Here is a 20,525-nt window from a genome sequence, read left to right as displayed (position 1 = left end):
CTGTCTTGTTGTTTGGATTGGACTGCCTATCTGTGTATGATTCTCTGCCTTCTACAATTATGATTCTCTGCCTACTGTTTGGATTTGTCTGCTGTGGATGTTATTAAACTGCACATGGATTCTAACGCCGCCTCCGCGTCATCACAGTAAAGTCAAAACAATTTCTTGAACTTTTTTTTCTTTAAGAACTGCAGTCCTTTGGAATTAAAGTGCAGTTTTGTTTTATTAGTTTTACATGGGTTTTATGTAAAAATATCTCTTTTCAGCCAAAGAAGCTGACATGTTGTTATTATAAAACACATTGTTCTTTTGTTGTTTATACTCTAATATTGAGTTCAACTTCTACAACGTCTGCTATAAAGCAGATGTACTCTTGCAAAACCTCAATGCATAAATGATTATCCTCCAGATTCTCCACCTCAAGACACTCATCCAGATAATAGAGCAGCACTTTTAAATGTATAACTCATTGCCATTAATGATATAAACCTGTTATACATTTACATATTTTATTAAGTTTTATTTGAATCAACTTCAATCAATACAATTCTAATATATATGCAGTGTATTGGTATAAATTTATTTTTGTATTTAACGAATGTATTACATGTATCTAACTCTGTGATTTGATTTATTTCTCTTGTAGGCTAAATGATTGTGGCTTAACAGACAAAAGCTGTCCAGCTCTGGCTTCAGTTCTTGGATCAGATACCAATCTGAAAGAGCTGAACATGAACAATAATAATCTGCAGGATTCAGGAGTGAAGCTGCTCTGCACTGGACTTAAGGATATAAACTGCAAATTAGAGATACTGTGGTAAGTTTTGTGACAATCATTAGCGTTTTGTTAATTTAAATTTTGACAATTTGCAGGCTTTAATTTCAGCCTAAACTCCACATTTCAGGGCCCTCATTTATCAACAGTACAAAGTGTGGGATCTTCCGTCTTGTACTTTTAACATAGGCATGTGTGTAAATATAAGCACAACTCTGAGCATGCTTAAGCAGAGAATCTAGTGCTAGAATGGCAATACTACAAAAAGAAAGTGCTACTGTGTGTTTCCTGTGTCTTTTAATTGCAAATACTACATTTATAAATTAATAGTTCAAGTTAGATGAGATATTTAGTCTTTTTTTTTATCTCCCCAGGAAATAAGACTAAATATATTTTTGCTTATATAGTAAATGCATCATGATTAAAGTAAAAACAAGACAAAATAATAAGATAAGCCTTTCTTTAGGTGCATCTGGGAAGTCATTTGAAATGTAGCTTTAGTCTCATGACTGACCTTGCTTTGCTGCAGGATTTTGCAAACCATGCTCTGTGCAGAAAACATGTTTAAAAAGAGTGCACTGATTTGTTTAGTGAGCGCACAGAATGTTTTCTCAGTCGGTACTGCTTTCTTTTTCCATTATTTCGGGGAGTACATTATACATTCACATGATTTATAAAGGGAAGTGTTGTCACCATATATGGTTTATTGGAGGCATTTCTGAATGCAAATGTCTAAGTGTTTAAATGTTGTTGTTTTTTTAACCTGTTAAATGTTACACCGTCCCGTATACGGGACACCTACGTTGACTATACTATATTACAATCAAATCTAATCTAATCTTGACAAACTATATATCGTTGGAAAGGTCTAAGACTCCCAAATATATATTTTACCAATATTTTTTGTAAAAAATTATGTAGGAAAAGTAATAGATGAATTTATGAAAAGAGTGCACTCTCAGAAATCTACATTACAAAAGGAGCTTTGACCTTTGTTTAAAAAAAAGACTTCCTCGTTGCCTTTTTCTCTATCACATTTTAGAAATCATCAGAAGTTATATATCACTTGAAAACATAAAATCTCAAAAGTCATCCTTCAAAACCCATTTTAAAATCAGACATTGCATTACCATGAAAATGGTACATCAAAATCATGTTACAAAATGTTTTCAGTCATGAATTATAAAAATTTAGGTTTGTATCATGCACATTCATCTCTATCTTCAAAAACGTGAGTGACAGTTAACAGGTTAAGTCTAGATCTAGGCACGATGAGTAGATTAGATAGAGTAAACCGATTACTGGATCTCAATGTTCTGCACGAGTGAATCAGATCACTGCTCTACTGCAGCATAAATACTGTACACTCAACACATTGACATACATTATTTCAATGTTACAAGGACATTTTTAAATTATTGCTACTGGGTGTTTTTTGTGCGTCTAGTATAAGAGATTGCTGACTGAATGAGTTGCCATCATCATCAACACCAGTATTTGTCAAATGTCAGCTAAAACATACTGGTAAATATTGAGATTAAAACTGAAGTGTTTTCTCTTTGTGCAGTCTGAAGAACAACTGTATCACAGAAGGAGGTTGTCATGCTCTGGCTTCAGCTCTAAATTCAAACCCTTCAAATCTGACAGAGCTGGATCTGAGCAGGAATCAAATAGGAGACTCTGGAGTGACAGAAATTTCCAGTCTGCTGAGAAATTCACAGACACTACAGATACTCAGGTCTGAATTTGGTTAATCTAAACATGAATCTATGTAAAGTTCCAGCTGATCTGTAAACTGGTGATGTGTCACAAGGAATGGGTCAGAGATGTGAAATTGGTGTGTTGGTGTAGATATGTTTATAAAATATTAATTGCTATTAAATATTAAATAAGTCGCACCTGACTATAAGTCACAGGACCATATGGAAAAAAGTGTGACTTATAGTCCGGAAAATACAGTAACACACACACACACACACCCACACTGTAAACACACACACACACCGTGAACAGACACACGCACACTCTTACACACACACACGCACACACACAGTGAACACATGCACACTCTCTCTCTCTCTCTCTCACACACACGCACACTCTCTCACACACACACACACACTTACACACACACACACTCTCTCTCACACACACACTCTCTCACATACAGACACACAGTGAACACACACACAGTGAACACACACACTCTCACACACACACACACACCTGCAGTTGTGGTTCAGTTCTTGCTCGAGGGTCTCATCTCAGTCAATCACCGGAGATCACAGTAATCCAGCTCATTAATGGACCAAAATTATTATATGTGTCTGATTCATTGTGTTTTCTCTTTCTGTCTTCAGTCTGTGTAGATGCAGTATTACAGAGAAACAGTGTCTCATCCTGACTTCAGCTCTGAAATCAAACCCATCACACCTGAGAGAACTGAACCTGAGCTGGAATGAACTACTAGGAGACTCTGGAGTGAAACACCTCAGTGATCTACTGATGAACAAACAATTCAAGCTGGAGAAACTAGAGTTAGTATCATTATACTCTACAGCAGTTACAGTCAGATTGATTTATCATACATCATTTATTTCCAAAAATGAATGTACCCTTGTGATCTTTAATGAAAATAACCATCACTTTCTCTCATAAACACATCTCTTCTCTCGTCTGATGATGTGAAGGAGGGAAAACCTGTCAGTGACATGAGATCATTGCAATACATTTACATGTATTCATTTAGCAGACGCTTTTATCCAAAGAGACTTACAGATGAAGACAGTGGAAGCAATCAAAAACAACAAAAAGAGCAATGATATATAAGTGCTATAACAAGTCTCAGTTATCTTAACACAGTACACGTAGCATGGGATTTTACATAATATAATAAAAGAAAACAGATAGAATAAAAAAAAGAATAGAGCAAGCTAGTGTTAGAGGTCATTACACACACACGTCTGGTCAGCTATCCTTGTGGGGACTCTCCATAGGTGTAATGGTTTTTATACTGTACAGACCGTATTTTCTATCGCCCTACACCAACCCTACCCCTAAACCTAACCCTCACAGGAAACTTTCTGCATTTTTAGGTTTCCAAGAAACTTCATTCTGTGTAATTTATTAGCTTGTTTACCCGTGGAGACCTCAATTTAGGTCCCCACCGCGACACGAGTCCCCATGAGTCTGTGTGTATTCAGGTTTAAGTCCCCACCAGAATAGAAAAACAAGTGCACACATACACACACACACACACACACACACACACACAATTGCATAATAAATGAAAAGAAAATAGAATACAAAAAGATTAGAAAGGTAGTTAGATGTTTTTAAGAATAGAATTAGAATAGTGAGTGTTAAAGTTAGAGGGTCAAATAAAGATGGAAGAGATGTGTTTTAAGCCGATTCTTGAAGATGGCTAAGGACTCAGCTGCTCGGATTGAGTTGGGAAGGTCATTCCACCAGAAGGAAACATTTAATTTAAAAGTCAGTAAAAGTGACTTTGTGCTTCTTTGGGATGAACAATCAAGTGACGTTCACTTGCAGAACGCAAGCTTCTAGAGGCACATAAGTCTGAAGTAATGAATTTAGGTAAATGGGTGCAGAGCCAGTGGTAGTTTTGTAGGCAAACATCAATGCTTTGAATGTTATGCGAGCAGCTATTGGAAGCCAGTGCAAATTGATAAACAGAGGTGTGACGTGTATTCTTTTTGGCTCATTAAAAATGAATCAAGCTGCGGCGTTCTGAATTAATTGTAATTGTTTGATGGAACTGGCTGGAAGACCTGCCAAGAGAGCATTGCAATAGTCCAGCCTGGACAGAACAAGAGCTTGAACAAGGAGTTGTGCAGCATGTTCCCAAAGAAAGGGCTTGATCTTCTTGATGTTGAATAAAGCAAATCTGCAGGATCGGACAGTTTTAGCAATGTGGTCTGAGAAAGTCAGCTGATCATCAATTATAACTCCAAGGCTTCTGGCTGTTTTTGAAGGAGTTATGGTTGATGTGCCTAACTTGATGGTGAAATTGTGATGAAACGATGGGATATTGTTTACAATAGCAAACAATTATCAGCTTCTCATCAAAAACTCATGAATTCCTGACGTGCAGTTTTGTTTTTAAAGCGGTTTCACTCAGACATGCATCACGATAAGAACAAAATATGATCACAAAATCTTGTACTTGTTGGCTGTAATCTACAATCTTAAAATATCATTTAAAATAGATTTTAACATTTGAATGTTATTTTTAAGATGCTTCTGTAGTTGATCCTGTATCTTAATTACATTATAAATCACACACATATTCTTTTTTCTTTTTTTTTAACTAAAGATTCTCTAGACTTGAAATATAACTAATATCCTCAATATCATAGTTTTTTATGGCTGTGTAATTATTTATTTATATTGTTTTCAGGTTTCAGCATCATTTTATTTATTCCACTGTATGGTGTTAACACATGATGAATTACTCACACATGAACATAACGTGTCTGATTCATTGTGTTTTCTCTTTCTGTCTTCAGTCTGTGGGGATGCAGTATTACAGAGAAACAGTGTCTCATCCTGACTTCAGCTCTGAAATCAAACCCATCACACCTGAGAGAACTGAACCTGAGCTGGAATAAACTACTAGGAGACTCTGGAGTGAAACACCTCAGTGATCTACTGATGAACACACAATTCAAGCTGGAGAAACTACAGTTAGTATCATTATACTCTACAGCAGTTACAGTCAGATTAAAGATTACTGTTTACTTTCAGGAAAAGGAAAGGAAAAGGATGTGACGTTTGGCCAAGTCTAGTGCATTTAACACATATATACACACACACACACACACACAAACACACACCTGCAGCGCTGAGGAACAGTATATAGTGTCCCATACTCTGCATTTAACACACACACACACACCGTGAACAGATACACGCACACTCTCTCGCACACACACACACACACACTCTTTCTCTCTCTCTCTCACACACACACACACACCTGCAGCGCTGAGGAACAGTTGGGGTTCAGTTCTTGCTCGAGGGACTCTGTTTTGAGGTATTTATTTGGGGCTGGTTAGTAAAGGTTTGCAATCACTGTGGCACATCCGGTTAGAATGAAATGACTCTGATGTTTCTTCTTTAATTTTTATTCTCCACTGTAGATATGTGGGTATGTGTGGTTCTGAAAGTATACACACAATAATGGTAAATAAAAGGTACACAATAATAAGTATTACAACAATAAAAATTGACAACAATATTATGTAGTTACAAAAGGCATTAAATAGGATTAACTATATTCAATGTATAATTACAATAAATCAACATTATGTACAGACTGCTCTGAGCGGGACTCGAAACCGCGGCCGTAACATTATTAGCGCCATTCTGGCGGTCTTATGTAAACAAATGACGGTGCAATGATAGAACGTTAATCTTGAGGCATTCATAGGTACGCATGCAAATAAGCATTTAATCCACATAACGGGTCTGATAAGCATATAAACAGCTGTCATAAAGTATCATAATCACATTAATTCACACAAAGGAATGGCAATTGCTGAATCTTTGTACACACGCATACAGTATTACCATTAATATCTGAAGTCTGTGATTATCTTAAACCGCAACAATACACAAATGTATTAATAACAAAGATAAGAACATTTGAACTTCTAGCTGCACGCACACACTTGAAATAAACTTTGGAGAACACTCATTAGCTCCGCACTAAACTTTCTGATGCAACACACTTCTATATCCTTTGGCGGAACTACTTTCAGATGACGCTAAAGCTGTACTGATTCGTAGTTTCAACTGTCAATTAAAAAGCCCACCAATAGCATTCACTGTCCATTGTTTGTTATCGCAGTCTTTACAACAGTCTCATTTCAGTCAAACACCGGAGATCACAGTAATCCAGTTCATTAATGGACCAAATTATTATTATAATTTTTTTATTCACTCAGACCTGTACAGTAAAGAATGACAATTGCAAAAAAAGTTACAAATGTCTTTAAGTAAATTGTAATTAGATATGCACGATCATGATTTTTCATGGCCGATACCGATTTTTTTTTTCTTTAAACAACAAATAAGAAAGAAGGAACGTGTGCATAAACAAGATGTTTATTTGGTATTTAATAGCACAAATTGGCTTTTGACTATTGAAAACAATAACCGTAACCATCTGAAATTAACAGCAGTAACTGCACAGTAAGTAGACTACATTCAATACAAACATAGATTGTACAGACATCAGCATTTAGCTTTTGTTTCTGAATTGTGTTGAAACTACAGAGAACTGGCCTTAAATAAAAGATTAACTGTAACCATGTGAAATTAAAGGCAATAACTGCATAGTTCTACAATCAAACAACACAATCAACACACATTCAAAAAGAGGTTTCTTAATCAGCCTTCAGTATTTTAGTTTTAGTAAGTTTGGTTTTAAAAAAAAGGTCTTTACCAGTGAGACTAAATAAAAGTATGCTATATGAACGCATTATTCCAAAATGTTAAAATCAAATAATGTTGGTGCGAATAAAACAAAGATGCAAAGTGTTATGGTAATGATTCACATATATATATATATATATTTTTTTTTTACTTGGAAAAATAAATAACTATTGTCTCAAGATGTCCATCATTAGCCTATTTTTTTTTTATTGGATGAATTAAACACTTTTTTGCAAGCTCTACTTTACAAAAAAACAACAACAAACATTTCAGTTTTGTCAGTTAGTCTGTTTGGTTTCTCATCCAACACGTGAGAAGTTGATCTGAACATCCTTCACTGTCTCCTCTTGTGGAGGGCGCGGACAGGTACAGATACACTCGCGATAAAGAGACTCTTATTTTGTTCAGTCGGCTGTTTGCTTCCTGTTATCTGTGCCTCAGAAGTGTAGCTCTGCACTTCCGGCGCTGATTGGCTGTCCGTGTCCTGCGAACAGATTAAGAAACACTTCCACACAAATGACATGATAGCGAATGATTACAATGTAAGCTGTGCCAAATTCAGGGTCTGCATCCTCCTTAGGATCCTTCCTACCCGGTTGAAGGAGGATGGGTCCTCCGACGACCGCAAAAACCGGAAGTCGGTGTTTGTGAATTTGGACAGCCTACCCTTCTTTCAGTTCCCTCCCTTACCCGTTGCTCATATCCTGTCGCCTAGCATCCGTTACAGCGCTAAGCAAGACGCGAGTGAAGAGCTCATCGTTCTCTCCCCGGAGCTTTATAAACACTTCTGTCTGCTCTTTCGTCCTTAGAAGCGTTAAAAACAGCTTCAATCACTAACAAATAAGCTGTGTGTAAGGGGATATTCACACAGGCAGTAAGGAAGAAGCGAAAGTTTACGAAAGTAAACTTTTTTTTTTTTTTTTTTTACATATACACGTACAAATGTAAAAAAAAAAAAAATGCTTGATGCTAAAACAAAATGCCTAACTAGAAAACCACTGAAAATGTATATTTTTGAAAAGCCAGTTTTTAAAAAACATCGAAAATAATACTCCTCCCCCACTCCGCTACCGCTCGCTTCCTCCTGCCGAAAAGAATTATGGGATAGGTAGGACGCGAAAGGATCCACCACACCCATCCTTCCAATTCGGGGAAAAGGAGGACGCATTTGTGGAACGCGTTTGAAGGATCCTACGAATTTGGACATTTACATTTACATTTATTCATTTAGCTGACGCTTTTATCCAAAGCGACTTACAATTGCTATATATGGCAGAGGTCGCACGCCTCTGGAGCAACTAGGGATTAAGTGTCTTGCTCAGGGACACATTGGTGTCTTACAGTGGATTCGAACCCGGGTCTCTCACACCAAAGGCATGCGTCTTATCCACTGCGCTAACACCACCCCCTGGACAGCCTTCGTCACGGCGCTGTGACGTAACATCCTTCAAATGAGTCCTCCGAAGGATGTAGACCAGGGGTTCTCAAAGTCTACATTCAAAGGTCCAAATCAGAATTTTCAACAATGAGAAAGGTCCGGAACTATTGGTCATTACAAAACTTGTTTTTCATCAACATGTATTACAAATTAACATTTGTTTTATGAAAAAATAAGGTGGCTGCATTCAAAATAGCTACATGAATAACGTGCAAAAGTGGCAAAACAATTCATTTAAGGGTCTGAATGTTTCTTAACAAAACACCACAAAAGTAACATGGTGCAAAATACAGAGCAGTTTAATGTGAGAAATGGCACTGTCTGTCTCCCATCAGCTGCCGAAACCGTGGCACAAAAGGTGTGGTTGCTAGACGGAGACACTGGCCTAAATGTTCATTAGTCAAGCTGCTGCGGTGTGAGTTCTTTACAGCATTCATTGCTGAGAATGCAGACTCACACCGATAGGTTGACCCAAACATGGTAAGAACACAGATGGCTACTTTCTGTAGATTGGGGAAATTTTCAGCTTTGACTATTTTAGTCCAAAAGGTAACAGTGTCACAGTTCACTTCCTGCAAAGCCACGTTTTCCTGCAGGTCAATTAGTTCAGTCTGCAGAGATGCCATGCTTGCCCACGGGAAGATGCTCTTGATTTCTTTTGAAAACTCCTCAACATTCTTGACTAGGAATGGAGATGTAATGCAAAGCAGCACTTGTCTGCCTACATTGAAGCCCTCAAAGTGCATCCTGAAATTTTCAGCTAGCTTCTCCAAAAAGGAAAGATGGTGATGATGGTGATTTCCATTAGTCTGCTGGAGAAGAGTTGGAAAGTGGATATGTGGCCCTGTGATGTCACTTTTAAAGATCTCCAGCCGCCTTTCAAAGGAGCGCACTGCTGCCATCAGATCACACACTGTGTTGCCTTGGCCCTGGAGCTTAAGATTTAGTTCATTTAGATGAGATGTTATGTCCACTAAAAAGGCCACAACCTCCTTGGTTTCATTATCCCTCAGAAAATCCAAGTAATGTCTGGCTTTGACATTCTTCTGCTGGGACAAAAACATCTCCAAATCTTTCCTGATGGCCCAAAACCTTTCCAAGACTTTTCCCTTACTTCGCCACCTAACATTGTTATGGAGGAGTAAGTCGTCATAAGCAGCATTTACCTGATAAGAGAAAGAAAAAATATATATACAAATAAATAAATACATTACTTTTTTGTGTTGCATAAATATTCATAAAGTGAACACAAACACCTTTGTAAGTGCTGTAAATGGTTAAAGTCTGTTGTAAGTAGAGTTTGATGACAACCTTTAATAGTTCCAAATGCATATAATTACATTTTATTCACAATTGATGATTAACATAACACAATGATTAAATAAAAAACATTTGTGAAATAAGGGTTGACTTATCATCAGTCAGTGGGGAGATTTTCAGTATTTCCTGCATTAATTATGCCTTAGTAACACGTTGATTAAAATTGTTAAAGTTGTTGCTCTGAAGCCATATTTGCACATAGTCTCTCTCTGTGTGTGAGTGAGTGTGTGTGAGTGTGTGAGAGTGTGTGTGTGAGTGAGCGAGTGAGTGTGTAGTGTTCGAACTATACCGTGTCCTCTGGGGGAGCCCACTTTTTTTTGGCGCGGGGGGGAGGGGGTGGGGGGGAATGTGGTGGGTGTGCCTCAAATAAGGACAGCTACAAGTGTATGCACTATTATTATATTTTATCGCCACGAGTGCCTCAAAATAGGACTTACAATGACTTACAAAGATACATAACAGCTACAACTGTATATGGATTACTGTATATGTATATACTTTATCGATAGAAATTGATAGGTCAAACAGCAAACAAACTAGCCTGACTACGTCAGACTTCCTACTTCCGCTCAATTTTATTTCGCTTCTGTACTCAGTCTGATACAGCGTCAGGGCTTTCTGCTTGCCACCGGTCTGGAAACAGCCGGGCCAATACACGAACAGAGGGCGGGCTGAGAGCCGTGACGTAGATGCTAAGCGCCGAGTTTTAAATTGCAGGTTAGAGAAATCGAAAACCGAAACGACCGCAGAAATGGGAAACGAGACACGGGATGCAATTCGCTCTGTTATGGAGAACATTCAACTCTTTTTCAAACTGCAAAAGTCGTTTACAGCCATGTTCACTCCGGTATTTCGCTCGCATCATCATGTGTTTACAACAGGTTTACAGTGGAAGTTCAATCATAGATTTGAGTTCGATGCATGATGTCTGTGCTTCGATGCGGCTGTACAGGCGAATAACATACATCATAACTAAACGTATCTGATTGGCTTACGGGTAACCAATTGTTTTAAACTACAGACAAGCGCCCCCTAGCGAGAGAGAAAACACTTCTCTATTATGCCATTCCAGACTCTGTCTACGAATCAAAGTGAAGTAGCAGAGTCTGGTATTACCAGGCTACAAACAAACAGCCACCCACAAAAAGCCTGTTTATATATATTTTTTCGCAACTTGTTCTGAGCAGCGTTGCTTATTTCCCCATTAATCCACTCCTCAAACAAGTGCGTGCCAGGTAACTTCTCAGACAGAAGAATGTTTTTTGCATCCTTACAAGATATGCACCCCAAGCTTCTTACAGTCTCTCCACTGCTGGCTGTTCAAGTTTAATGGGAGAGAGGACTCGGAGCAAGAGGAGTTAGAATCGTGACCGGTGTAGCAGTCGATTCTGTTCCCCTCGGAATGTCTGTTCCCCTTTACGCAAACATACTACAATTCTTGCGTAGTTGCCGAGTTACTATACATACGATCAGAACTAGCGTGTGCAAGAAGCATGACTGGATATACGGCAAGTAAAATATTTCAAAATACCGTCCTAAATCCTAAACTTGAAAATAAATTTAAGACGAGAGGTTTTTCAACTTGAAATGTAAAAACATAAGACAAAAATAACGGAACAACTGCGAGATGAATAAAAAAAAACAGACATTCCAAGGGGAACAGAATAGACTTCTACACCGGCCTCTGACGAGCTATTACGACTACAGCCAGAGGTAACTTTTCTTCAGCTTCTTGGTTGTCACAGTGGGCGCGCGGCGGGAGATCTAATAAGTGTTTGCAGCAGGTGAATCAGTCGTGCTATTAATGTCATCACTACACAATTTCTTAATAAAACCAAAATTAATTAAACTGCCTTGTTTTCTTTTTACCATTGCTATCATTGCTATGATGCTATAACTGCAGAATGAATTAAGGACTTTGCGCGTGATAAATGGCCTCCAACGTTTATTTTTTTCTACGAATATATGACAAACTAACGGGGAATTTGCCGCGCCCCCACACCTTGATGCTCATTACAAGAATAGCATATATAGTAATCTTTATTGAAGTAAATTAGGTTTTAATCGCCGTCATGCATGAATGAATAATATTTTTGCTATTTTACACTTAATAATCCATTATGATCACATTGCACAACTGAAATTGCACTTCGAAATATTCATATTGTCAATATTTTTTGAGACCCCCCAAAATTAGCAATTTCTCGTTTTCAGGGGAGCCCATGTCTTATTAAGGGGAGCCAAGCTCCCCCTAGCTCCCCCGTAGTTCGCACTATGTGTGTGTGAGTGAGTGAGAGTGAGTGTGTGTGTGAGTGAGTGAGTGTGAGTGAGTGTGTGTGTGTGTGTGTGTGTGTGTGTGTGTGAGTGAGTGTTTGAGTGAGCATGTGATTGAGCGTGTGAGTGAGCGTGTGAGTGTTTGTGCGTGCGTGATCAACACTTAATAAACCTCTATTGACCCACACACACAAAAACACAGTGAATGTAAAAAGTCAAATAAATTCTCACCTCAGTCAGGAATGCCCGCAGAAGACGGTGCTGAAGGGCAGAGGAGGCTCTCAGGTAGTTCACAAGCTTCATAATAGTTTCCATGATGTCTGAATATTCTTTTCCAAGGCTAGCACACAGCACGGACTGGTGTATTATACAGTGGTATGTCAGCAGGTCGGAGTGCTGCTCTTTAAGACGCTGAACAGCTCCCTTCTCCTTCTCTATCATGGCTGGAGCACCATCAGTAGTGATGGACACAATATGCTTGACATCAATTCCCCGTTCATTAAGCATCTGAATGATAGCTTCATATATGTCCTCTCCTCTAGTGTGACAGAGTGGAGTAAAGCCCAGTATGTCTTCACAGAATGTCCCCTTTGCCTTGCTGAAATATCTGACAAACACACATAGCTGGGCTTAGTCTGTGCTATCTGTTGACTCATCCACCGTAAGTGAAAGGCAGGGTGCATCTTTGATATCATCAGTTAACTGGTTTACTAAGTCATGGGCAAGTACCTCTGTCCTCCTGGTTAATGTGTCATGGGACAGTGGAATTTTCTTAAATTTTTCTGACATCTCCTGTCTCTCTTTTCCCTCAAACAAAGCATCTGCTATCTCCACTAAACACTCCTTAACTATCTCTGCATCAGTGAATGGCTTCTTGTTTTGCCTAGTACCCAGGCCACATGGAAAGATGCTTCTGTAGCTCTGTCTTGCTGTGTCACAGCTCTCACAAGCAACTTATTTGTTGATTCATATGACGTATTAAGCTGTCGTAGTTTTGCTGTCCGTACCTCTGTATTTTGTGGATATTGTCGTTCAAAATGACCATGTTTTGTTTCATAATGCCGTTTGACGTTTCCACTCTTCACAACTCCAACTGTTTCGTTACAAATCAAACAGAATGGCTTCGTGCTGGATTGGGGCAAAATGAACGCATACCTCTCTGTCCAATCATCTTTGAAAACTCTATTTTCTTGGTCAACTTTTCTTTTCCTGGACAATGACATCCTCCACACCCATTCAAACGCGTATATTACTGAGGTGAAGTGTCGCGTCACGCAACTCGCGCCCAATTACGTCAAACGTTTACACTCAATGGATGCCATGGCAACTGAATCACGGAAAACTTTCAATATATCGCCTTAGCTTTAATTGCGGAAAATCTCCAAAAAGACATAAAACACTAAACAAATGATTTTGACATGCGTTTAATAAAGTAGGAAATCCAGACTTTTAATCCCTTACACACAATTACTGCTGTTGAAATATGAAATGGAGGCGGGTCCGGATTGAATTCTCTCCGGGTCCGGATCCGGACCGGAGTCCGGACTTTGAGAAGTGCTGAATTGTAGACCCTGAATTTGGACACAGCTATTGTAGTCTGTGCATGCGGGCGTACTTCCGGAAAAATCAGTCGAAAAAAGACCAAAAACCGGCCAAAAGCCGATTGCGTTTTTTAAGCCCAAACCGTCCGATTTATGGCCTTTCAACCGGTGAATCCCTAATTGTAATTCAGAAACAGAATTTTCTTGATTTCTCACATTTAAACTACATTTTCACATTTTATGTTATTTTAAGTAGTTATGTAGTTCATCCTGTGTCTACTTTGTTCATCTTTTTTCTTCTGTTTTTGTTTATGGTCATATAATAAGGTTTTTGGCAGTGTTTTATTTATTGCATTGTATGGTGTCAACACATGATGAATTACTCCCACATGAACATAACGTGTCTGATTCATTGTGTTTTCTCTTTCTGTCTTCAGTCTGAGTTATTGCAGTATTACAGAGAAACAGTGTGTCATCCTGACTTCAGCTCTGAAATCAAACCCATCACACCTGAGAGAACTGAACCTGAGCTGGAATGAACTACTAGGAGACTCTGGAGTGAAACACCTCAGTGATCTACTGATGAACACACAATTCAAGCTGGAGAAACTAGAGTTAGTATCATTATACTCTACAGCAGTTACACTCAGATTAAAGATTGACCCTTACTTTCAGAAAGTCACCATGAAATTAAAGTTGACTGTTATTATTTTTTATGGAATATTGCAGTGCTGAAATGATTTATCTGTGCACATGATGTATTTCTAATCCTGATCTTTGATCTGAGTCACTTTCCTTCTCCTCACTAAAGATTCTCTAGACTTAAAATGTAACTCATATCCTCAATATCCTAGTTTTTTATGGCTGTGTAATTATTTATTTTGTTTTCAGGTTTTAGCAACATTTCATTTATTTCACTGTATGGTGTTAACACATGATGAATTACTCACACATGAACATAACGTGTCTGATTCATTGTGTTTTCTCTTTCTGTCTTCAGTCTGCGTTATTGCAGTATTACAGAGAAACAGTGTCTCATCCTGACTTCAGCTCTGAAATCAAACCCATCACACCTGAGAGAACTGGACCTGAGCAGGAATCAAATAAAAAACACAGGAGTGAATCACTTATGTGACGTACTGAAGGATTCACGCTGTAAACTGGAGAGATTGAGGTCAGTAACATTCACAGACAAGAATCAAAATGATGAAAATCACTTTGTTCAAGGTCTTTTGAGACCCCAAATTATGTTTGCTGAAATAAAAACAAATGTTCCCTTTATCTAAATGACATGAGACTTTGTACGGTTGTCAACACTTGGTGCTATTCTTTATATATAAAATTATATTCTTTTTATTAGGGGTGCTCCGATCACGATCGGCCGATCATTATGCGCTTCTCGTCAGTAAAGCCGGTTTTCTAATCAGCGGTTAATTCCATCAGGTGCGTGATTTCAACTGAGAAGATGGGCAAATCCACTTCATTTTCAGCGTTTTTTGGTGCATCTTCTCAGTTAGCAACGGCTCCGTGTAGTAACAGCTGCTCTATGTGAAATCACGCACCTGATGGAATTAACCGCTGATTAGAGAACCGGCTTTACTGACGAGAAGCGCATAATGATCGGCCGATCGTGATCGGAGCACCCCTACTTTTTATATAAAAACCTATTTAAAAATATATTTTTAATTAATACATTTTATACATTTACAAAATATCATAAATCCTTAAAAAAAACTACATAAATGTAGAGTAAAAACAAAATGTCATTTTGTTGGCTGTGTTCTCTGGAGAGCCCAAACAGCTCGAGTGTCGTCCCCAAACGAACAGCACATAAGAGTTCAACAAAACACTTTATACTCAATATCTCATGATGAATGTGTTCACATTATATTTGTGAAAGATTCTTCATCTTAATGATTTGTTTGTAAGATGATCTCTCTTCCTCTGTTTGTCTCTTTCTAGTCTTCGTTACTGTGACATTACAGATGTTTCTTTGACAAACACAAAAGCTCTGCAGTTTCTAAAAGAGATTAATCTGAGTTATAATATGATTGGAGACTCAAAGCAGAAGCTCATTGATGTGCTACGAGACTCAAACTGTAAACTGAGGTGAGTAAACTTCACTTTGTGATATTAAAGAGATTCATTTACCTCTGATATGTGAACAAATATATACTTTCAGATATTAGTGAAAAGAGTTTATCAAATGATCATCAAGCTTTATTTCAAAGGGTTTGTGTCAGAATGAAATGTAAAGTTGATAAAAATGTTGAACACAAAGGAGGAAAGAGAAGAAAAGCAGACTGTCACAGCTTTCTACAGCAACAGCTGCTTTATTAATGAGATCAGTAATAGTGAATCATTAAGAGTTTGAAATAGATTTGTTCAGATTGTAGGAAAACGCTGGTAAAATCAGAGCAGATTCAGCTTCAGCTCACAGTCGTCCAGCATCACATGATCAATGTCTCTGTCTCTTGTGTGTTTTTACTTTGACCAGCAACACGTCACATTACTTTACACTTACTTTCTGTAAGAGATAATGTCCCTCCAGCCGCTTGTTATCACAGAATAAACCCGACAGGGTGATCAGGACTTGTGTCCTCCTGAAGAGACTTATTCTGGGATAACATCCGGCTGCATCTGCATTATCACACTTATTATTGTCAGGGTTTGCAAGGGAGGAACTCAAGTGCAGACAGGATTCTCAACACAAAAGGGTTTATTTACAAAAAGGGAAAACAAAAACCCACGAGGGGGAAAACAGGACTAGGGCAGATACAACAAATACTAAATAGGACTGATTAAACAAGATAAACAAAGACTCAAAACAGGAGAACACGAACTACAAATAACACTCACGGTTATACAGGATACAATATCTCAAAGGGGAATGCTCTTTCACAAGGCTGACAGGTAGGAACACATATGAGGAACACAATGAACCGACGCAAGACAGAGCACACTAGGAAAGCTAAATAGGGGAACAATTAAGACACGACAGGTGGCACAGATAGCAATCACGACACGACTAGGTTAACAAGGGGGGCGGGGCAAGGGAACGAGACAACACAAGCACATGGCCCAAAGGCAAGGCCATGTGCTTGTACACAAAACACGGGTCTGTCATGATCCTGCCTCAATCTTAGGAATCGTAGGAATCTTAGGAGGACAGGACGAAGGCTGACGACGGGGGGTACAGGCAGGTCTGGGTGGTGAGGGGCCTCGGGACAACTGACAGGGGACATGACAGGAGCAGACAAGGGACGCGGGGCAACACTTACGGGACGCGGGGCAAGACTTACGGGACGCGGGGCGACGACAGCTGGACACGGGGGGACAACATCTACTGGACACGGGGCAACATCTACTGGACACGGGGGGACAACATCTACTGGACACGGGGGGACAACAGGACACGGGACACCTACGGGACACAGGGCAACATTAACGGGACACGGGGCCACATCAACAGGACACATGACTACATCAGCAGGACACGGGGCAACACTCACGGGACACGGGGAGACGACATCTACGGGACACGGGGAGACAACGGCAGGACACTCGGGATTTCTGGGGACAGGGTCTGGGGACAAGACAGGACTGACGGGGACTTCTAGGATCCGGACAAGACTAGAAAAATAATCTGAAAAGGCTTTAGCAGCTAGGATAATTGGCATCTCCTTACGAGATGAGACAGACTGTACTAGAGTCTTTGCTGCAGAGTCGGCCGCGGCACTCTCCTCCGCTCTCACGACTGCAGACTTGCATACAGCTCTCTTCTTTGCCGGCTCGGGCACGCCAGCGCTCACCGCTGCTGGCTCGGGCACGCTCACCGCTGCTGGCTCGGGCACGCCAGCGCTCACCGCTGCTGGCTCGGGCACGCTCACCGCTCACCGCTGCTGGCTCGGGCACGCTCACCGCTCACCGCTGCTGGCTCGGGCACGCTCACCGCTCACCGCTGCTGGCTCGGGCACGCCAGCGCTCACCGCTGCTGGCACGGGCACGCCAGCTCTCTCCGCTGCTGGCACGGGCACGCCAGCTCTCACCGCTGCTGGCACGGGCACGCCAGCTCTCACCGCTGCTGGCACGGGCACGCTCACCGCTGCAGGAGGCGACAGAGTCGCAGGACCGGGAGACCCCTTCTTCCTCCTCTTCCTTCTAGGCCGCGGTGCAGAGGTCACCGCTGGGACAGAGACGGGTTGGGGAAGTTCGGTCTCGGGCTGGGCAGACTCTGACGCCGAAGACTCTGAGGCTGACTCCCACGACAATCGTCTCCCTCGCTTCATGGGGAGACTGCTGGCTATGGAAGGCGCCTCAGGACTCTGGGAGGGATCTGCCTGTTCCCCCAGTGTTGTGACGGCCAGGGGACGACCCTCTGGGATCGTTGGCAGCTGGGTAGGTGGGGGGGACCTCTGTGGCTCCTCCTGGGAGAGACTCTCCCACAGCCGGGCATAATTGCGGAGGATCCACTCCCCCTCGGGCGAGTAGGGGAGGGTGACCCCTTCCTGTCGGTGGGGGATGACGTCCAGCACAGCCTCCGGAACTCCGCCTGACGCTGAAGCTCAGAGGCCCTCCTGCCTGCTGAGTTCCTTGGTGGTCGGTTCATTCTGTCAGGGTTTGCAAGGGAGGAACTCAAGTGCAGGCAGGATTCTCAACACAAAAGGGTTTATTTACAAAAAGGGAAAACAAAAACCCATGAGGGGGAAAACAGGACTAGGGCAGATACAACAAATACTAAATAGGACTGATTAAACAAGATAAACAAAGACTCAAAACAGGAGAACACTAACTACAAATAACACTCACGGTTATACAGGATACAATATCTCAAAGGGGAATACTCTTTCACAAGGCTGACAGGTAGGAACACATATGAGGAATACAATGAACCAACGCAAGACAGAGCACACTAGGAAAGCTAAATAGGGGAACAATTAAGACACGACAGGTGGCACAGATAGCAATCACGACACGACTAGGTTAACAAGGGGGGCGGGGCAAGGGAACGAGACAACACAAGCACATGGCCCAAAGGCAAGGCCATGTGCTTGTACACAAAACACGGGTCTGTCATGATCCTGCCTCAAGACTAGGAAAAATCAAGGACACGAGGGCAGAATCATGACAATTATATGCTTTCTTGACACACAAGTGAAGAATTAGACACAATTTAGATTCAGCTAAACACTTCTGCTCAGTTAGCAACTTTTGATTACAGGATTTTAATGTAACTTTTTACTGTGATTGAAATATAGTAACTAATTAGTACTTTGTTCCACTGAACTCTGATGATCTTCTCTTCTGTTCAGTCTTAGAGTATAGAAGGAGTTCAGTCACCAGAAGCTGCTAAATGTTGTATCTCATAAAGGGAAGTGATATTGAGAGGAGCAGTAAACATCAGCTGAAGATCCACAGAAGAGCTTCACTACTGTGTCTATGAGGAGAAATAAATGTGTGATAAATGTGTAAATGTGATCCATACAGGTGAAGAGACTCAGACTTTACAATCAAATAATGCAGCATGTGTGTTAGAAACATGATATTGAATGATTAATGTTGCTTTAGTATTCAAGCAGATGATCATTGTGTTTAATGTAAAGCTGGAACAGAGGAGGAAGAAACTCAGATGAGTCTGTCTGTCTTCAGTTTAATAATATTTCTATTAAACTCATTCATAATGATTCAGATGTTTAAATATAACTGTCAAGTGCAGCACTTAAATGTGTCAAAAGATATAAAGCATATCTACAATGTTTGAACCTTATCTCCTGTTTTATACACATTATTTTTATATTTTACTTGTTGTGTGTCTGTTGTTAATGTACATGTGTCCAGTATATAGTCTTTGTTCTGTGGATGGAGTCTCCTTCATCAAATCAACTAAACATTTTCACAAGTTAACAGCATTTGTGTCTTTCACTCTCCTCTAAATACTCAAACACATTTAGTCTTTTAACACTTTTATATTTTCATGTAAATAAAATGCCACATACAGTTAAAAACAAATGAAAAGTTTACTTGTCTGTTTTAAGTATTATTAAACTGTTTTAAATACAGGCTAACTTGTAGACATGAAACATAAAGCATAAATAGCTAATGCATAATAACAGAAATGTTCCCATTATATGTACAGCAGGGTTTTTTTATGTTTTTCAGTTAATATATGTTTTTCAGTTAATATATTTCTAAAGGTGCTCTACTTTCTTAATTGCGCCGCATGATAGTTGTTGGTCAGAGATGTTTTGGAGCAGAAGATCTGCAGGATTCTGGAGGTTCATCATGTGGAAAGTTGATAGTTAGGTAAAGTGCTTCTGTCGTTCTCTAACATTCAGATCTGTAAAGTAAGGTGGAAAGGACACAGCTCTGATACAGAGTCATTCTAGTGTTGGACCTCCACATATTGTTCAGTGTTATAAAGCTTTTTCTGCTCTTGCTAATGCGTCTCTTGATGTCATTGTCTGTCCTCCATCATGTCTAATGATGAAGCCCAGGTCTACAAACTCCTCATTTCTACAGAGGTCTGCTCCTGTACTTTAATTGCTGAGGGGTTTGAGGTGTTCAGTGTTATCATCTCTGTTTTCTGCTTGTTGATCTTGGAGTCTAGTTGTCTGAGTCCAGATGTTTTCTCTGGTGAGGGGGGAAAGAACAACAGCTAATCATCAGTGAAGTCAAGATCTTCTCTGGATAATGCTCGACTTAAACAGACAAACACTTC

General features: G+C 40.1%; 1 long non-coding RNA gene across 1 annotated transcript; it reads left to right on the top strand.

Annotated features, from left to right (window-relative positions):
* Positions 1 to 347: 347 nt before the first annotated feature.
* LOC113082397 (uncharacterized) lies at positions 348 to 2,422 on the top strand. The gene is made up of 3 exons (XR_003282650.1): positions 348 to 459; positions 647 to 817; positions 2,343 to 2,422. It is a non-coding gene; the product is annotated as an uncharacterized LOC113082397 (long non-coding RNA).
* Positions 2,423 to 20,525: the final 18,103 nt, after the last annotated feature.

The sequence above is a fragment of the Carassius auratus genome, unplaced genomic scaffold (genome assembly GCF_003368295.1).
Source record: "Carassius auratus strain Wakin unplaced genomic scaffold, ASM336829v1 scaf_tig00035992, whole genome shotgun sequence".
NCBI classification, from domain to species: Eukaryota; Metazoa; Chordata; class Actinopteri; order Cypriniformes; family Cyprinidae; genus Carassius; species Carassius auratus.
This window is presented reverse-complemented; position numbering and strand designations above follow the sequence as displayed.